Raw genomic sequence first — 17484 nt, forward strand, 5'->3', positions numbered from 1 at the left:
ATACAGCACATTTTTGAAGTGGCAGAAAAAGCAGCAGAAGACAGGGAGGCTGGACACCTTATCAGCAATAAAAAAAATCTAAAACAACCAACCACCTGCTTGTAAGCACCTCGAATAAAACTGGCAGCTAGCTCGAAATTGTGACAAAAAAAGCCATGTTAAAGCAACCTGATTTCCTTCTTTGAGATGCTCAGGAGCTTAAAGGACTGAGGAAAAAGCAGGAAATGCCACAATTTGAGTTGAGGAAGGCTTCAACAAAGTCTCACTTAGCACACTCTTAAGTTAGCTAAGGAAACCTGGTCTAGATCCACCTCCCTAGGTTAGACATCAGGTGGGCTGGGTAGCGCCATCCACAAAGTGGCATCCAGAGAGAAGTTATCAGTAGCTGCTTATCAAACCACATGGCGTTTTGAGAGAGGTTCCTCCAGTGTCTGACCTGGATCTGGCCCCACTCAACTGTCACCAATAACCTTGTGACAGAGGATAAATTTATTTAATCTGCAAAGAACAGGAACCTGGTGTGAACAGAAACAATGACAGATGACAGGATTACAATTCAAAATGAACTTTACAAACTGAAACAATTAACTGGAAAAAAAAAAAACACAAAAAACAACCAAAAAAAACCCCCAAACCCCAAGATTCAACAGAAATATGTTTAACGTAAAAGACTGCACTTTAGCAGGAACAACTGGGTACTCAGCAGTTCTGCAAAAAAAAAAAAAAAAAAAAAAAAAAAAAAATCTGGGGATAATACTGGATTGCAAGTTGAACATGACTCAACAGCGTCCTTCTGTTTCAAAGGAGGAAGATATCGTACTGAGAAGAGCAAACCCGTATGGATAGCCAATAAGATGTGAAATAATTCTTCTGCTCTAGTGAGTGTTGGGCAAAGTATTCCAGCTGAGGCCTTGCTGGCTTTGGGTATTGCATTTCAAAAATGATATCGCTCAATTTGAGAACATCCAAAGCAGTGGAAATGATCAGAGGCCCAGGAAACATCATCTGCAGGAAAGACAAGACACGAGGGCAGTTCAGCCTGTTCAGGAATCATTTCTCTAATGAAACCAGCATCCCTGCTAAGGCATAAGCACAAGCCAGGCGAGGAAGTGACAGCAGCAGTTCTGCGATGAAGAAGGAACTGGAAAACAAAGCATGGGGCGCTTCAAGATAATCACTGCTTAAAATGAATAAAAGAATTCCTAGTTTAGGAAAGAGAAGATGATGGGGAAGATGGTATTTCAAAATGCAAACCACTGCTACAAAGAGGCAGACGGTAATCTGTTCTCCATGTTGTGGACAGAATATGGAGAAACAAACTTAAAAGCACAGCACCTTTAAGGCTAAACATCGGGGCTGTTCTGTAATGGAGAAGATCTAAAAGCACTGGAAACAACTGTCTGTGACCCTCCATCAACACGGGGAATTAAGAGGAGGTTAAACAAACATCTGTCAGGTATAGCTGAGCTTGTCTCAAGGCAGCCGATGGACCAGATAACCTCCTGAGCCTCTGTTCAGCCCAGCTTTTCTTTAAAAAATAAAGCACTAGGTAAGTCTCCATTTAACACGTATGGTTAATTCAAAGTGCTGATTCCCCCTCTGTTCCATACCAAAGCCACGCATTCTGTACACGCTTAACATCCCTAAGCAGATCATCCTATATTGACACTAAAACAAGCAGCCCAAAACTTGTAGAGAAGAGACAATTTTTAACCCACTTTGCTAATAAGCTTTTCAGAAAAGTCCAACAGAAGTATAAAAGTAACTTCCTCTCTCCACAGAAACTGTAATGCTTAAATATCTGGAAGCAAGGAGCCATGTCCTGTTTTCTCTACTTGATTTCTACTGATTCACTATATTGGTGTTTCCAATTTCCACCACTAAAATGGAAGTTAATTCCTCAAGTGCAATATGAAGCTCATTTATTTTCTCCCAAATGCTCCTTTTTAAAGCATATCACAGTGCTTGGAGGAAGGCTCTATACCCTAAAATTCATCACCATGATGACGGGGTTGCAATTTCTCATGCCTTGCTCTAAGAGGAATGACTTCTTTCTTTAATTGGAAGAAAAATGAATTTATTTGTTTTGAAAGCATTAATGTTTTGAATCTGGCAGGAAAAACTCCCTGAACCTATTTGCTCTCAGCTAAGCAACAGATAATTGGAACTTAAACCTGCAGTCACGTACAGGGAAGATGCAGTGGAAGAATATGCACTTTTGGCAGGAAGCAAGATCATTAAGGAGTGGGAAGCTTCATGCTTCTTTGATACTTTGTACCTTCTAGATTTAATAAACCTGAATTAAAGTTGAAACAATTGCTTCAGTCATACAAGAAGAAAATCAAGACTAATAGCATAATTTATAGACAGGCACACTTTCTAGAATATTCCACTCAAGGTAAAGAGAAAGCGGTTTTTTTAAACACAAGGTCTATTTTAAAGGTGGGCTTTTTTTTGTAAAATAGAAGATGAAAACAATCTAATTTTACACACTACATAAAACACAGTTTTCTGCTCCGGCGGGGTAATGCATTCCTCATAGAGTTTGTGGACATCCTAACAGCAAGAATCTCATTTTCCTTTGCTTCTAACCTAGACCTTTCCAGTAAGTGTTCCTGCCTCCTGGGACCAGCATTAGGAACAACAATATTTGCACAAAGGTCTCCTTTGGTCACTTTTGTTTTCATTAGCACAATCTGACCTTAAGCTGCATAGTCAGAATTTACCTTGTGTTGTGCTTTGGTAAATCTGGGTGCCAAGCTATAAACTCCTACTGTAGATAATCGTCACTGTGTGGATGGAAAATTGAATAATTCTAGAGACAACTGAAGTGAAGCTTTTAGAGAAACAACATGTTCAGTACTAAAATGCATTTCAACATTATTTTATTGCACAATTGAAAAGGCTTTTAAAAACTAAACAAGAAGCTGACTCATGCACCTGTATAACAAGAAGCAGAATCTCTTGTTTGATTTCTACATTTTGAGCCAAAGCACATGAAGCCATAAAAACAATGCAGTTCCTTGCAACAGTCTCATCATGAATCTGGGACCGTGCTTCTTTCTCACTTGGAAAATCTGCTTTCACAACGAAGCATTTAGGATTCTGGCACAGAACTTGCTCCAAACTGTAAAATTCTGAGCATGATTTAACATGAAGATCTGAGGACATCAGGCCTTTTGGAGGCTTCCTATATTAAGTTGTAATTTCCTACTAGCTTCTTACTTGTAGGAAAAAGAAACAGAGGCTGTGATATTTATTACTGCTCTAGTTAAGCTGCTCATCTAGTTAAGCATCTCTTCTTAAAAAGAGGAATGGCCACATTACTGGTCTGTATATTAATTCCCTCCACTTCCCCTTCCTCTCTCCCCTGCTGCTGGTTATTGTCATGACTGACTGAGATAATACATGATGGCATTTTTAGAAACACAAAAATATTTATAAAACCTGCCCTAATTATGGTCTCCCAGAACTACCTGCTTTCCCTCCTTTCTCTCAAGACCTCTTGCTAATTGGGTTTTCTGCATTTCCAGGACCCCATGTAGCACCTCCAGTGGTACTGCTGACGCTGCTGTGGAGAAAACTAATTTACCAACCTTTTCCTTCTAAGAAAAAGACATTCAAGACACTTTTAAGTGCCAAAATATCAACAACTGCTTTGTGATCTTAAAATGAGCATGAGAGATATACGTAGCTCGTTGCTATTAAGCAGGAAAGAATACATACCTACAGACTAACCAGCAGGTTAAAAGACATGAAGTTTTTGCTAACATACTAGCTTTGATCCTCAAGAACAAAGAATATTAATATATGCATTTTCCACATGTCTAGAGAAATGCTTTGCGTGCCAGTATAACACAACCACACTTTAACCCGTTTAACCGCACATAGCAACTCGAACGGTTTTGGACCATGTAAAATGCAATATGCAAAAACTCTTTTAGGCAATGAATTGGTTGCCAAGGAAAGACAGCGAAGACTTATTCACTTGGAAGATCCAAAGCAAGACTCTAGAAGGCAAAAATGCAAAAAATAACCCCCTGACAAACTACATGTAATACAGTATCCTTTCTAACAGATCTAGATCTTATCCAACCCCAGGATCATCTATTCAACTGCTGTTCACAGAAAGCATTGAAAACTTGCACGACTACAAGAGATCAGCACTTCTACTGTAGGTCTTTCACATAAACCAAACTCTAATAGATCAGTAACTACTGCTGACATAATGAGTCTACCCCCAAAATCAGAAAAAATGCTTCCTTCAAATCGCATACATTTTTGTGGAGCTCCTTCAAAGCAATTAAACCTATCCTGATTTAGGAACCACACATGATGGGATTGTAAAATGATGTTTCATTTGGTGCTTCAGAAGTAGAATATAGATACAATTTCTAGGGGGAGATAAGCTGTTAATGAAATGAGTTGTGAGTGCTTTTTAAACTTTCATTCTCTCATTAACCAGTTACAAGAATAAGTTAAATCAGAAGCATGGTAACTGCTTCAGGGAAGCCCCTACCCAGAAAGAAAATTATTCCGATATACGCCGTCCAGAGAAAAACCTCGTGTGACAACTCCAGGCAAACCCTACAGTCCCCTCGATCTCAGTCAGTCTTTTTATGAAACTAGTACTCATTTAACAGAAGAGCATACATACTATTTCTAAACCGCTCCAATTTCAAAATGAAAAATAATATATTAATCTTCTCATATGCATGTGGTAGCACCTTGGAAAGACTTAGGAATCTTCCATGAACAAAAGTGCTCTATAAATATCAAATATGTAATTGACATCTCAATGACCCTATCATGTTAAGCTATTGAGCAAAAGTCTGTTCTTCGGCTGCATGCAAGCGGTTCCCCATCACCCTTTCTGGTACAAAAAGAATAAGTTTTCATCATCATTGAAAATAATGTACTTTTTAGGTACAGCAATTCAGAAATCTGCTTGACGACTTTTAGATTTTGATTATAATAGCCTTTTTGTAATTGTATATACATTTATATTGGAGTATTTAAAATGCTATTGAAGATGAGATGAACAGCAGTTAAGAAAAAATGAAATCAATGTGGTTGTCTATGCAGATAATCAGACAACCTTTTTTTTTTTCCTTCCTTTTTTAACTTTCAGGGATTTATTTTTTTGCTTTTAACACTATCACTAGACAAAGTTGCTGTTCTAAGCTATGTAATGTCACAAAGCTTCCTGAATGGCATATTTCAGTTTCAGGTAACAGAAAAGTACTTTATAAAACAGAACTGAAAAAGATACCAGAAAAATAATTAACCTCATTAAAAGATCTTAGAAATGAGGCCCCTTGCAAACTGAAGCTAATGAAGTGATGTTCAAACATAGGTTTCTTCAATAATAGCAAAATAATATTCAAGTGATTAAGATTTTGGTGTTTATTGCTGCATGTCAGTATGTTAAGCACTTCTACTGTAAATGCTACCAGGATCAGCAAAAGGACATTTTCCACAAATGAAACACGTTTTTAAGTGAGCCTCACTATCACTGCCAGAAAAAAATGGAGTTGGCACAAGGACTGGGATTATACAGAAACAGGAAAACTCCTACAAATTTTAACTGACAAAGAAACATGATTTTAATAAAAAGAGGATTTGCTTGATAAATTGTCCTTTTATCAGTAGTAAAAGTGCTATAATTTTAAGATATTGCTCAATCATTTTAAGATTTTAGAAAACTGTTTGAAAGTACTCTCTAATAAAAATATAACCGATAATAGAAGGATGTTGTAGCAACTAAAAGGGTATTAAAATTGTGCTTTCGTTAGTTCTGAGTTAAGGAACAATGGCAGGATTAGCAGGAAACTATTACGAAATTAATCTGATTAATGCCTTATAAATAATGAAGCTATACTTAAAAGGGTCCACAAGCTCCACCATGTCAGAACAAGGATCTAATATATGATGCAAGACTAGAAAGGAGGATATTTTCCCTACTAATTAAATAGCAAAAACTGAATCCTCCCAAAAATCAAGTAAGAACAAACAGGGAAGGGAAAAAAACAGTACGACTTTTAAAAACACATAAAATTAACTGCAGCAAACTCCACCCTCTTTATAATCAGTTTCAGAGGAAAGAGCAACACTTTATTCCTGTCGTGTTGCACACCATCACAATTTCTCCATAAACAAATATCTCTTCCATATGATTTTTTTGTTAGCTGGATGTGAAATCCTTCTCAATAGAGCACCAGCACGTGGCCAGGCAGGGAGAAGGCCAGTCCCTCCAAAAGGGACCACCGCTTCTGGCCGCAGCCTTCACCACAGAGCCACAGCCAAGTAGATAAAAATCCAATTGAGCTATTTAAGGTTCATTTTATGGACCATGGTCAAAACCAGTTAAAATCTGTTCATCTCTTATTTGCTAAAATAAGTCTAGAATCAGAGATTACAGCAATCATTCAACTTCCAGATTAAATGAGCTGCGGTAAAGTTGACAAACCAGTATCTAATCTTAACGCTGGTCCCAATACTCAGCGAGTCATGGTTGGGTTATTCTGGCAGTTTGTCTTTGTATGTGAAAAACCCACGTTTGGTCTGCCAAAAAAATAAAAACCCTTTCCTTTTTTAAAAAGTAAAGCAAGATTTGTTGTGGACAGTGAAATACAGGCCTCTTGCTCACAGAGGGGGAAAGCTACATTACTTACTACCGAAAATACCTTTTGCAATGTAAACGGTTTTCAGGATCCTGAAAAATAAGACTGATTTTAATGACAGTCATAGTAAATCACAGCTACCCAAACTCACTTTCTGAATAAACCACAATCAAGGAAAACAACTTAAAAGTTCCCACCATCAAACCGCTTGATGAGCAAAAGCTGTATTACTAATGCAACTGAAACACCAACTGCAGCTTCTCTCCATTTCCACCCACCATCCAGCCACGAGCAACAACTATCACTCCAGAAACAGCCATGCAGAGCCACAGTCCTCATGGAGACCTCATTCAGCCTCACTCAGTACCGGTCCTCAGCTGCTGTATCAGGCTGCTGAAACCAGGGCATGGGACAGAGAGACAAGTCATGTTGTCCGACCTCCAATGCAGCTTTGCTTTAACAGTTTGAGGAGGAACTGCTTCACACCTTGCGATCATCCAGCCCCCGCGCAACGTCCCTCAGATCTAACCGTGGCTTTGACTGTATAAAACATCAAGTTAAAAATAGGAGGGAAACCAAATCCTGATCTGAATTGTCACCAAGCTACTGCCATGACCTCAGGCAGAGCTTTGAACTTGCACGTAAATAATTTTCTTCCAACTGGATACAACCATGATGGAGTTTGAAAGGATTTGGAGGGAGGGTAGCGTGAAGTACTGAATACAATCACCAGTGTACAAAAATGATTCAAGTGATACTAAAATTGAAGAAAAATTCTTCCTGCCTCCACTCAAATGTTATTTGTTATTAAATGTGTTATGTACAGCACTCATTAATATCTGAGATACCACCTTCTTCTCTTTTAAAAACATCTCTGTATTTTATGCATACTTTCTATTGTTTCTACAGTGTGCTGCATTTCTACTGAAAAATTTCCTTTCGAATAAAAGCCATCCATTCTCAAACATCATTAAAACGAGGACAAAAAGAAAACAGTAGAAGGAACCAGCACTTGAAAAGTTATTTCACGTTTTCAATCACGACCCTTTCAGCAGCCAGTCAGTATGAAATACTGTTACTCTGTTTTACGAAGTGTGTGACATTCTTTGCTGTTCTCAGGACATCACACAGCAGGGGAGCAGCGATACTCCGCTGCAGGAGTTCAGTCACCGGTGTGTGAAGCTTTCAAACCAAATAAGCAAATGGCTTCCCTAACGGCAGCTGGCTGGGCAAAGTTGCAGTTGGGAAAAAATCATCTTCTCAATAGGTCATCTCAGGACCTCCTAGATTATGAAGCTCCAAAGGCTAATATATATATATATATAAAATACATATATATTTTGGAATTCTGATAATATTCTTCATATTCCTCACCATAAATTGCCACTTATCAGTGAGAAAGATTAATCTGGTCAATGAGGACAAAATTATGATGATATTAGTAGCAAAAGAGAAAAACTGTCGGACAAAATACAGTTACTTACTGTATTAAAAAGGACAGAAGAATGTGGAAATATTACTTCAGAATACTTACTGCAGAATAAATTTTCCTGGTCATCTCTACAATACTTTCAATGAGGTACTCCAAAAAGTGCTTTGCTAACAAGGAAAATGCCAATAAATGTACCAGGCCATGGCCAGTTTGGGCTAACAAGGTAGCTTTATTGAAACTAATCAGTTGCAATCTTTTTTAAAAACAGATCTTTAACAGCACTGTTCTAAATTTGCTTGACAGGAACTGGCGCTTTGCAACAAGAAGTTACTCGGAGTTAACCAAGGCAAAAACCTGAACTGCAGAATGCCACAGACCAGAAAAACATCCTGGTCGCCACACTACCGGCTGTCTGCGCACAGGCCAAATGCAAATATGAGGAGGTGTGAAGGGGGTCTGTGTTTTTTGTTGGGTTTATATATATATACACACACACACACACATATATATATGTATAAAACACTATTTCTTTATAAAGTATTACTATTGTGCCAATCAAGAAAAGTGAAAACATTTAATTTTTAAAAGTTTTGCAGGGTGAAAATTTTGCATTTCATGCCCACTCAATTCATCAACTCTGGCTAACAACAGAGTGAAAAACATGGTAGTTCTAGTAGTTATGGTAGTTTCATTAATGGTAGCCAATGGAACTTATAATCAAAATACAAGATTTATTTTTGCTGTTGGAATTAAACCCAAGTATTACTCATAAGGATGTTACATAGGAATTCAAAGTAAGCTACAACCATAAAAAACCACCAGTGAATGTGTTTCAATGAACTACCAACATAACCAATCTTCTTGTCAAAACCACTATCTACTAAGGAACATGAAGCCACTGAATTAAAATACTTCCTACCCAATGATCTAGCCCTTAAGCTAATGTTTAGAGAAATACAGGGGAACATATTAATTCAGTTCTCCATATCAGATTATTAATAGGTGACAAACCAGGAACTCATTATGGGAGTGAAAGAAGTCTAAAAAGAGATAATCACATTTGTTGAATACTGAAGGATAAAAGCTGGATCGGATCAACCTGGCAGGATCTTAGAAGCACAGATCACAGAAATAACTCCTCTGCGAGAGCCATCATCCCACTCAAGGTGTTTCAGAGCACATCTAACAACTGCAGACTCCATCCTCCAGATGAGAAAAATGCCAGAGGTTACAGCAGGTTATGCCTCTGCCACCTGCACTACAAGCACTGAAATCCGAAAAATACTTTGAAATGCACGATTCTGTCATGTAGATTAAGTTAATAATTTCTTGTTCCAACTCCCTGTAACATTTGATTCTGGTTATGGAATGTTTGAGAAAACCCATTTGAGAGAAGCCAAAAAAAGAAATGAAGAATTAAGTAAGAAACCAGGCATCGAACGGGACAGCAAATGCAACAATCTGAAAGGCAGTGTATGCAAAGTGAGGACAGAGAAGAAAAAGTCAAGTTTCTCAACGTATTTCCAATTGCAGTACTGATTTAACTCCCCCAACAAGAATCTTCTTTTAAGAGCATACACAGTTTTGATCAATCCTAAATACCACCTTTTTTTTTTTTGCCCCTCTTTGGTCTGTGTTAAACTGTATTAAAAACAAGCTGCAAAACTCTGGATCTACTATATTTATATGGCGTCACTGCAATTACCTGATGAGAATTTTCTGGGATGATCTGTAACTCTCCTTACAACAGTAATTTAATGGAGTCAAAATAACAGAATAAGAAGCAGAAAATAGAAGAACGGTGTAAAAATGGTAATTTGTTACGGGAAGTTGGGACTTGCCATTTCAAATTAGTAGAAACTGTGAAGTGGGCATTACTGACAACGTGAATATAGTAATTGGGGTTGATTTCTCGGCACTTTGCCGAACCCTCTGACTAGCACCTTGCAAGTTAATTATAGCTCTCTTAAGAGAGTGGGGACACTGAGCAGTGACGCAGAGATACGATGAGCACATGGGCCTCCAGTGAAGCAACCTTGAAGCATTATGTGAGAGAGGCAAAAGAACTTTACTGCTTGGCCCATTAAGGGAAATCCATATGGAAATTCAGAGTTAAAAGTGCAACAGGACATCAAGAATAAATAACCTGTTAGGTTTTTACAAGGAAACAAAAAAGAATCTGTTCATCCAAAGGGTCATCCTTTCATCCGTTAAAACAAGTCACCTGTACCCAAAATTCTACAAGATCCTTATCACTACCCTTTGATTTTAACTAGTAGTATTTAATTAATTTGGCAGAACTACAGAACTCCTTCCTGAGCAATAACTAGCTACCCTCTTGGGTTCCTTCTGTAATCATTTCCTTTGATTAACTTTACTGTATTTACTCAAATTAACACATGTATTTCATACATGTTAGAACAAATTAGAACAGAAGAATTAAAAAGCAGCCTGCCAACTTAAAAACTGAGTAAGTGGAACTTTTGAATTAAAGCAGTCAGAGTTATTAGCTGATTATTATATGGAGAACATTCAGAAGAAAGAACATGCCCTTTCCATTTTCATTTTGTATTACTAGTGATTACATGATATATCTTAAATTATAATTTGAGGTAAAACTATGATTAAAAATAATTTAAATATTGCACAAGTTAATTGCTCTGGAATTTCTTCATCTTTGTTCCTGTTCTTTGATTCAAAGATTCTGCATGCAGTGTATCTGCTCCCTCAGTCTCATCCAAAGCGTGGGGGCTAGGACTTCCTCAAGCATGTCACTTCGTGGTCTTTACCAGGGACAGATGGCAATGCAAAACCATTAGGTACTCCTTTACATATCCCACGTTTGCTGCAAAGCATTACTGCATGCAATGAGGCAGAGATATGTGGCAGTTCTCCCTTCCCACAAAACTTTTCAGTATTAAAAAGGAAAAACAGAATAAAGGAAAAAACCAACCCTCTCCCCAGCCTTCCAAAATTGGGTAAAGCACAAGGGAGGAGAGGTGGAAGCTAATAGTGTCTGCTTTGTCACTGTCACAAACCAGTGTGACTGCCTTAATCGTGAGTCCTTGTGTTTTCAGGACTAGACTCTGTTTCCGAAAAAGTCTTCCCAACAGAAATTATAATTCAGGAGAGCAAGCTGTTCACCTTAAAGCCATAATCCCTCTTTGCACAGCAAGTGGAAAAGCTTTCACAATAGAAACTCATTCAGTAGATCAGCAGTAAATCATTCGTGCAGGGCATGGATGACTCTTGTTTAATTCTACAGTATCCCTTAAGCAAAGGGATCCTGACCCCAATCCCCCTTGTTACAGACAAGCATTCAGACCACCAACCCAGACCTCCTCATCTCAGATCATTTCCTTCACTGTTGCACGAGTTGTCTGGGAGCAACCATTCCCAGTTAAAACTTTATCAAAACATCTTCCCATGAAAAGTCTAGTTTGATCAACTGGCACTTCAAGACATTTCTTTTATGAAAAACATTCCCAAATACCTCTACTTGGGGAATATTGCACTTGCAGCTTTGAGGCCAATAACAGGCTTACACATGATAAGATGGAGCTAACCCAGAATAAGGCAGTTGGTGAAATTTGAGAGTCCTGTTTGGACCTGCTCACTTCAGTCAATGAGAAAAGCAAAAACTTCAGGCAACTTTCTTTAGTTAGGGTCAAATTAGGGGAAAGGAGAAGCTGTGAGGTTGTCTGATTTTTTCAATGCAACCAGGAACAATCAGTCTCCTCAGATGAAAAAAAGACTGAGTAGAAAACAGTGACTATGCCCTTGCTGCAAGCGGAAGAATCATTACAGCACAGGAACTCTACTTATTTTGTTAAATTTTTACAGGGAGTTTTATCCTGCAAGATCCGAGTCTTGAGAAACATGTTACACAAGCACGTGCAAATAATCCCACGTAAAGATAACTGATCAGTTTGACAGCCTTTAAATGAGTAACATACTTTTAAGCACAAAGAGAAATAAAATTGCATCAATGTAAAAACTATTCGCAAGCAAGGGGATAAGAATACGTGGGCAATGCGGGATGAGACCTTTAGCAACACTGCAGTTGGATCTGCTTAAACCAGCAGAGAAAGTCTACCCAGAGGTTTGTTTTTCCTCTACTGTGCATTTCTACTTGCTATTTTATATGGATTTAAGAGAACCAGCCAGAATAAGTACAAGCCTTAGTATTGCAGTACATAAACTAACCTCTTGTATGAATGAACAGGTAGACCCATAAGAGACTCATGAAGACACTAATCTGATCAGTCAAAACCACGATACCAAAAGGTACGGGTTGAGGAAAGAGATGGCAAAATGAAGTGAGACGTTGATGCAGCATGTGTAGGCCAGGAGGAAGCACTCCACTTCCCTGAAAAACAGATCATTTAAGTCCATCTGGTACTCAGAGCACTCCTCAATCTTGCTTACAATTCCTAAGAGACAAGGTATTATCTTGTCCTGCGAGCTATGGAAAATTACACATCCTTGTACGTGAAATCTCTGCCTTTTAAAATCTTGCTGGTTTATATAGCATTCACTATGACTTGATCGATAACGTACCGAGCTCCAATCTTTTTCAGGTTAAGGGTTAATTACCACTAAGAGATATCTTGATGGTCAGCAAATAAAAAGGAAACTTTTATCCTACAGGCATTTGCAATATATATTTTCAATGACAGTGCTACTTGTAGACAGGTATTTAGAAAGTTAGGTGTGACACTGCCTGCTCCTAAGCAACAAAAAGAGAGCGAAAGAAAAGGCATATTAACAACACTTGGATTAAGAGCTGCTACCTGTGAAATTCTAGTTCGTAACAATTCTAATACTACCGTAAACAAAGAAAACACTTTGAAAATAATGCAAAACTACTTTGCTGCTAATTCTTGTAGCCATCTCCCCTGCCACAGAGGTGTCCTGGATGCGAACTCTTCTGCGCAGCAAGTTCACTATTGATTACGCTGCCATCTCATTCTCCCTGCTCAATAATCACGCTGCTAAGCTTCAGCCCCTGGTAAACATTTCTCTTTCACAGATGAGAGGGAAGTTTTTTCGGGGAATTCCTGCAGCCTCTGGCTTGGTTTCCTATACTAGCAGGTTCAACCTAAGGGCCAGAATAAACACATAGCGTTCGCAAAGTGTTAAGTAGTCCCAGGAGAAGAATCTGTCCTGAAAGTCCAAACAAGACTTTCATGATACAGATTCAGTGATTTCTTCCTCCAAAAGAAGGTGGCAAAGGATATGGTAGAAAGCATTTTACTAGCATCACTAAGGATAAATTTGGAACAAATCAAGGTAAGTGCCTAAGAATCTAACATCCAGTTTTAATGTAAAAATTTAACAGTAAATACAAAGCAAACAACAAAACGGCAAATTTTGTGCAACAAAATACCAAGTTTATACAACCGAGAAGTTTCCTCAAAGTAATTAAGATGCTTTTCACAATCAAAAGGATTTCTACACCTAATATTTTTGGTAAATTTCAAATTTTATAAATTATCAACCCTTGGAATTTTGTTTTGAAGAAAGTAACTGATTTTGTGCAGGGAACAATCTCTGATTTCTAATGTTCGCATCAACTTACCATGAACTACCTCCTAATTAGCTCGTGCATGAGAAATACAATAGAAAGGTGCAGCTGAAATTTTAAAAGCATGATGATTTACTGATGGCAAGGACACAGATTTCCAATCTGTTCTGTCTGAAAACTGTTTATCTACAAAACATTTTACAGATATTAAAGCAATACATACTGCTGCTTCTGCTTCACACAGATTTACTACGTCATGTCGTATATAAAAATCTAGCATCTACCCCCAGCTTCAGCAGAATACGTAACACTCTACAAGAGGCATCCAGAAAAGTCTAGTTACTTGTACTGCAAAATGTATGGCTTTGTTATCCGAATACTTCACAAAAATGCAATTTTACACAGTCCAGCAATACAAAAAAAGGGAAATATTAGAAAAATAGACACTTTCCCTGGAAAATTTAAGTGAAAGTTTTAGATTCCACTCTGACCTTTCCCAGTCTTTCCTTACAGTTCAAGAGTCAGTGCTAAGGTGCACCTCCTTTAATTTTCCATTTCGTTTACCTCTCTTCTCCCTGTCTGCTCTTAAATACTAAAGAAATACTTAAAAGCATCCTATGGTACATCTACCGTCGCTGTACAAGGAGAATACATCTATCCCAATTAAAACAACTACTATCCCAATTAAAACAACTACTATACTTAAGAATTCTGGGAAACTATTTAAGATATTTTTAGAGTATTGATAAGTGAATAATCTTTGGATTAAATAATTCCAATTAAGGAGCAATTGTTTTCCTTTCTGGGAATTTGCTGGTACCAGTCTAGGAACTCCACCCAGCAGCTTTGGGAGTTGTCTTTTCTTACTTAGTCATCCAGCTTTGGAAAGCCTCCAACCAAAGATCCCAACCTGCAAGACCCTGTTTTTAAAAAGATAAATGTCATGATTTTTACCCGCTAAGCATCTTTTTTTCTATCCACCCACTGATATTAAGGTAAGTATTTCCTTTTTATCTAATAAAAGTCACTACAATTTTCAGAAATAGCTCTTTTTCATAGATTTAAATACCTTTCTCTTATTTTGGCTCCACAATGTTAAGCTTATAAAGTGAATGTACTCAAGACCAAACACCAAGGTTCTTTTTACTCAATCTTCTATTAAACAAATACCATTCTGCTGCTGACACCACTTGTGATTGTGTATCACTGTATAAAATTCATACAAGAAACACAGGATTTGTTCTGAAATAAGAAGGGGGGAAAGGGGGAGCACCAGCATAGTAGCCACAAATATATCTACTTGCCATTTGGAAACCATGTTTCACTGACATTTAGAAGCCAATCTTTTAGCTTTTAGAAACTGTTAACACAAGACAAAATGTGCCACTTTTAGTAACAGACACTTCAGTACTATTGTGTCCAAGGGTCTTAAATAGCTGAATTAAAACCTAGGATGTTTTAAGCACAACATATTTACTAGTTATCCCTTTATTATCTTCTATAGTCACCAAATGTAGCTGTTGAATGTTCTGGACTTTAATTAATTCCAACATTAAATTCTGATTCCTGACACAAATTTTAAAAGATCAGATTGAAGAATATCAAAGCATGGAACACACTAGACTTTATATAATATATAAATTATAATGTATCTGACAACAGATAAATCCTTCCATAAGACTGGGTTACTGGAATACTAATTGCCAATTTTCCTACTCTGAGAGCAAGAAAAAGTCAGTACATTGGTAAAATTAAATTATTAGTTTCAATAAAAATACTTTATTTCTTCACAGCACAGATTTGGCAATAAGATTTTATGTAACATCATCTACACCTGATTGTGTTTCACTTCCAATTTTTTTAATCCTGCAAGGTAAAAAGCAAATACTTATGAAAGGGGCATGCAACTAGTGCCAAAGTTTCAATTACAGACTTTCCTATTTGGCAGCAACAAGTCAGGTCTTGTGAGCCATTTTCTCTTCCTTCAAATCATCATGCTAAAGGAAGAAAGAAACCTAGAGATGCTATTAGCACTTAAGTATCTGTTTATTCTTAAACACTGCAGATGATGCCATATCTGAGCATTTAGCATTTACTTGTATTGACAGGGAAAAAAAACACTTCTTCACCCTCTTTTATAGAACTGAAAATAATACAAATAATAGAAGAACTATTACTGAAAACAGTCAACTTGTGTCAAAATTTTAGCTTATATTTTTCCAAGTTCCTCTCCCCTCTACATTGTATAGAGTCACATGTACAGGCATAAAGTAGTGGTGCATTTAAAAAGGCCACATTCTAAAAAGATTATTTAATTTAAAGGAATAAGTGCAGAAAACAGACAATGATGCCCCTGAATGCCCCAAAATACCAACTTCCTCTCTTAAATGCATTCTGAAGCATGCAGGTATTTTTTTAAAAGAAGAAACTGAATGTGTCTAAGAACTTAATGTGTGATCATCATCATCATCACCATAGGGACTTTTGGAAAAGTTATCCAAGTTTTTCATCACAGGTCTGTGAAAGGACAATCCCTTTTTTAAGGTGACAAAAATGAATATGTGATCAGATAAACAAAATGTAACAAAACACTCATACCCATCAAAAGCTACTTTTGTTTCTGAACAGCAGTTCAACAACATGCACTTTGCCAACTAATCTATCTCCTCAAAATACTTCTAATATTTCAAAAGCTCACACGCAAAAACATGTTGCATCTCTTTCATCTTGCATGCAGAAATCTTTTTTCCTTGCTTCAAAATTATACGGATTTGCAAAACAGAACAGCAATCTTTCATTTTGGACCAGCAATAGGTTTTAAGAGTCAAATACCCTATGAAACATACCATCTACACTGGCCTATTTGACCCAGTTATTCCTCACATAAAAAATTCCTTATCAGATGCTATTTTCTAAGACTTATTTTACATGTATTCACACATCTAAAACTGGGCTAATGCTATTGTTGAGACACAGAATTTACCAGAAAAGCATGTCCATTGGAGAGATACTGTAGCACACTTGCTCTAAGACACCATCACCAGTTTCATCTATAAGTAGAACTACTTTCATGTGTGTACATATACATAAATATATATATACAAATATACACATATACATAGAGCATCTGAGTGCCTTTCCACTAGCTCACAGTTAAAGAATTTAAACAGAAATTTAAGTAAACAATAAGAACTCACAGATTACTTTTGTGGCGAGCAACTTTAGAGTAAAAGCCAATAGAGATGCAGCTGAGCATCCACCGGCACTTAGCTTGCACACTCAACTCTTCACACCTCAATGCTGACAAAGAACAAGCTGCAACTTGAAGTCTAAAGAGACTCATTTTTTTGGCAAAGACTATTACCATTCAGTAGAGCTTGTCTTTATGTGCCATCATCCAGTGGGGAAGAAGCCCTCAAAGCATTAAGCTTGCTAATCTCCTGAGCAGAGGGAATTGCTATTAAAAATGCTATTTAGACAGACAGGCTTCTGTGAAAGTCTGCTACACAGGCTCATCAAACTCATTAAAACTAGCTTTAAGTCCCAGGCTCAGGAGTGTAATCCCTTTAAGAAACCTGCAGACTAGGCTAAGAGAATAAAGATATGGTAGTTACTGAACTGAAAGATGTATGAGCCCTGTTCCCCCCGCCATCAGCATGGGTAAAGAATATGCCATAGTGTCGATCTCGGGTATCACCATTAATGTGCTGTTGTACACTGGCTCCTTCCAACACTGAATTTAAACACGGCAGTGGAATAATCTTTTCGGAAACTACACAAAGACTTTGTGCCTTTTAGTTCAATGGCAGAAAGGACATTGACCTGCAGCAGCGTCAACCCTTCCGCCTCTACCCGATGTGGAAATGCCTCCCCTTGTCATCTGTACTATATCAAGTTCTCTT

At 37.5% G+C, this 17484-nt stretch overlaps 1 protein-coding gene and 1 long non-coding RNA gene across 4 annotated transcripts in view; one reads left to right on the plus strand and one right to left on the minus strand.

Moving 5' to 3' along the window:
• The window catches only part of CUX1 (cut like homeobox 1), a 276370-nt gene that overhangs the window by 192066 nt on the left and 66820 nt on the right, over nucleotides 1-17484 (minus strand). The window lies entirely within an intron of this gene.
• On the plus strand, nucleotides 753-9720 carry LOC137671930 (uncharacterized). Its single transcript, XR_011049466.1, has 2 exons — nucleotides 753-1549; nucleotides 8359-9720. It is a non-coding gene; the product is annotated as an uncharacterized lncRNA (long non-coding RNA).

The sequence above is a fragment of the Nyctibius grandis genome, chromosome 18, assembly GCF_013368605.1.
Source record: "Nyctibius grandis isolate bNycGra1 chromosome 18, bNycGra1.pri, whole genome shotgun sequence".
NCBI classification, from domain to species: domain Eukaryota; kingdom Metazoa; phylum Chordata; class Aves; order Nyctibiiformes; family Nyctibiidae; genus Nyctibius; species Nyctibius grandis.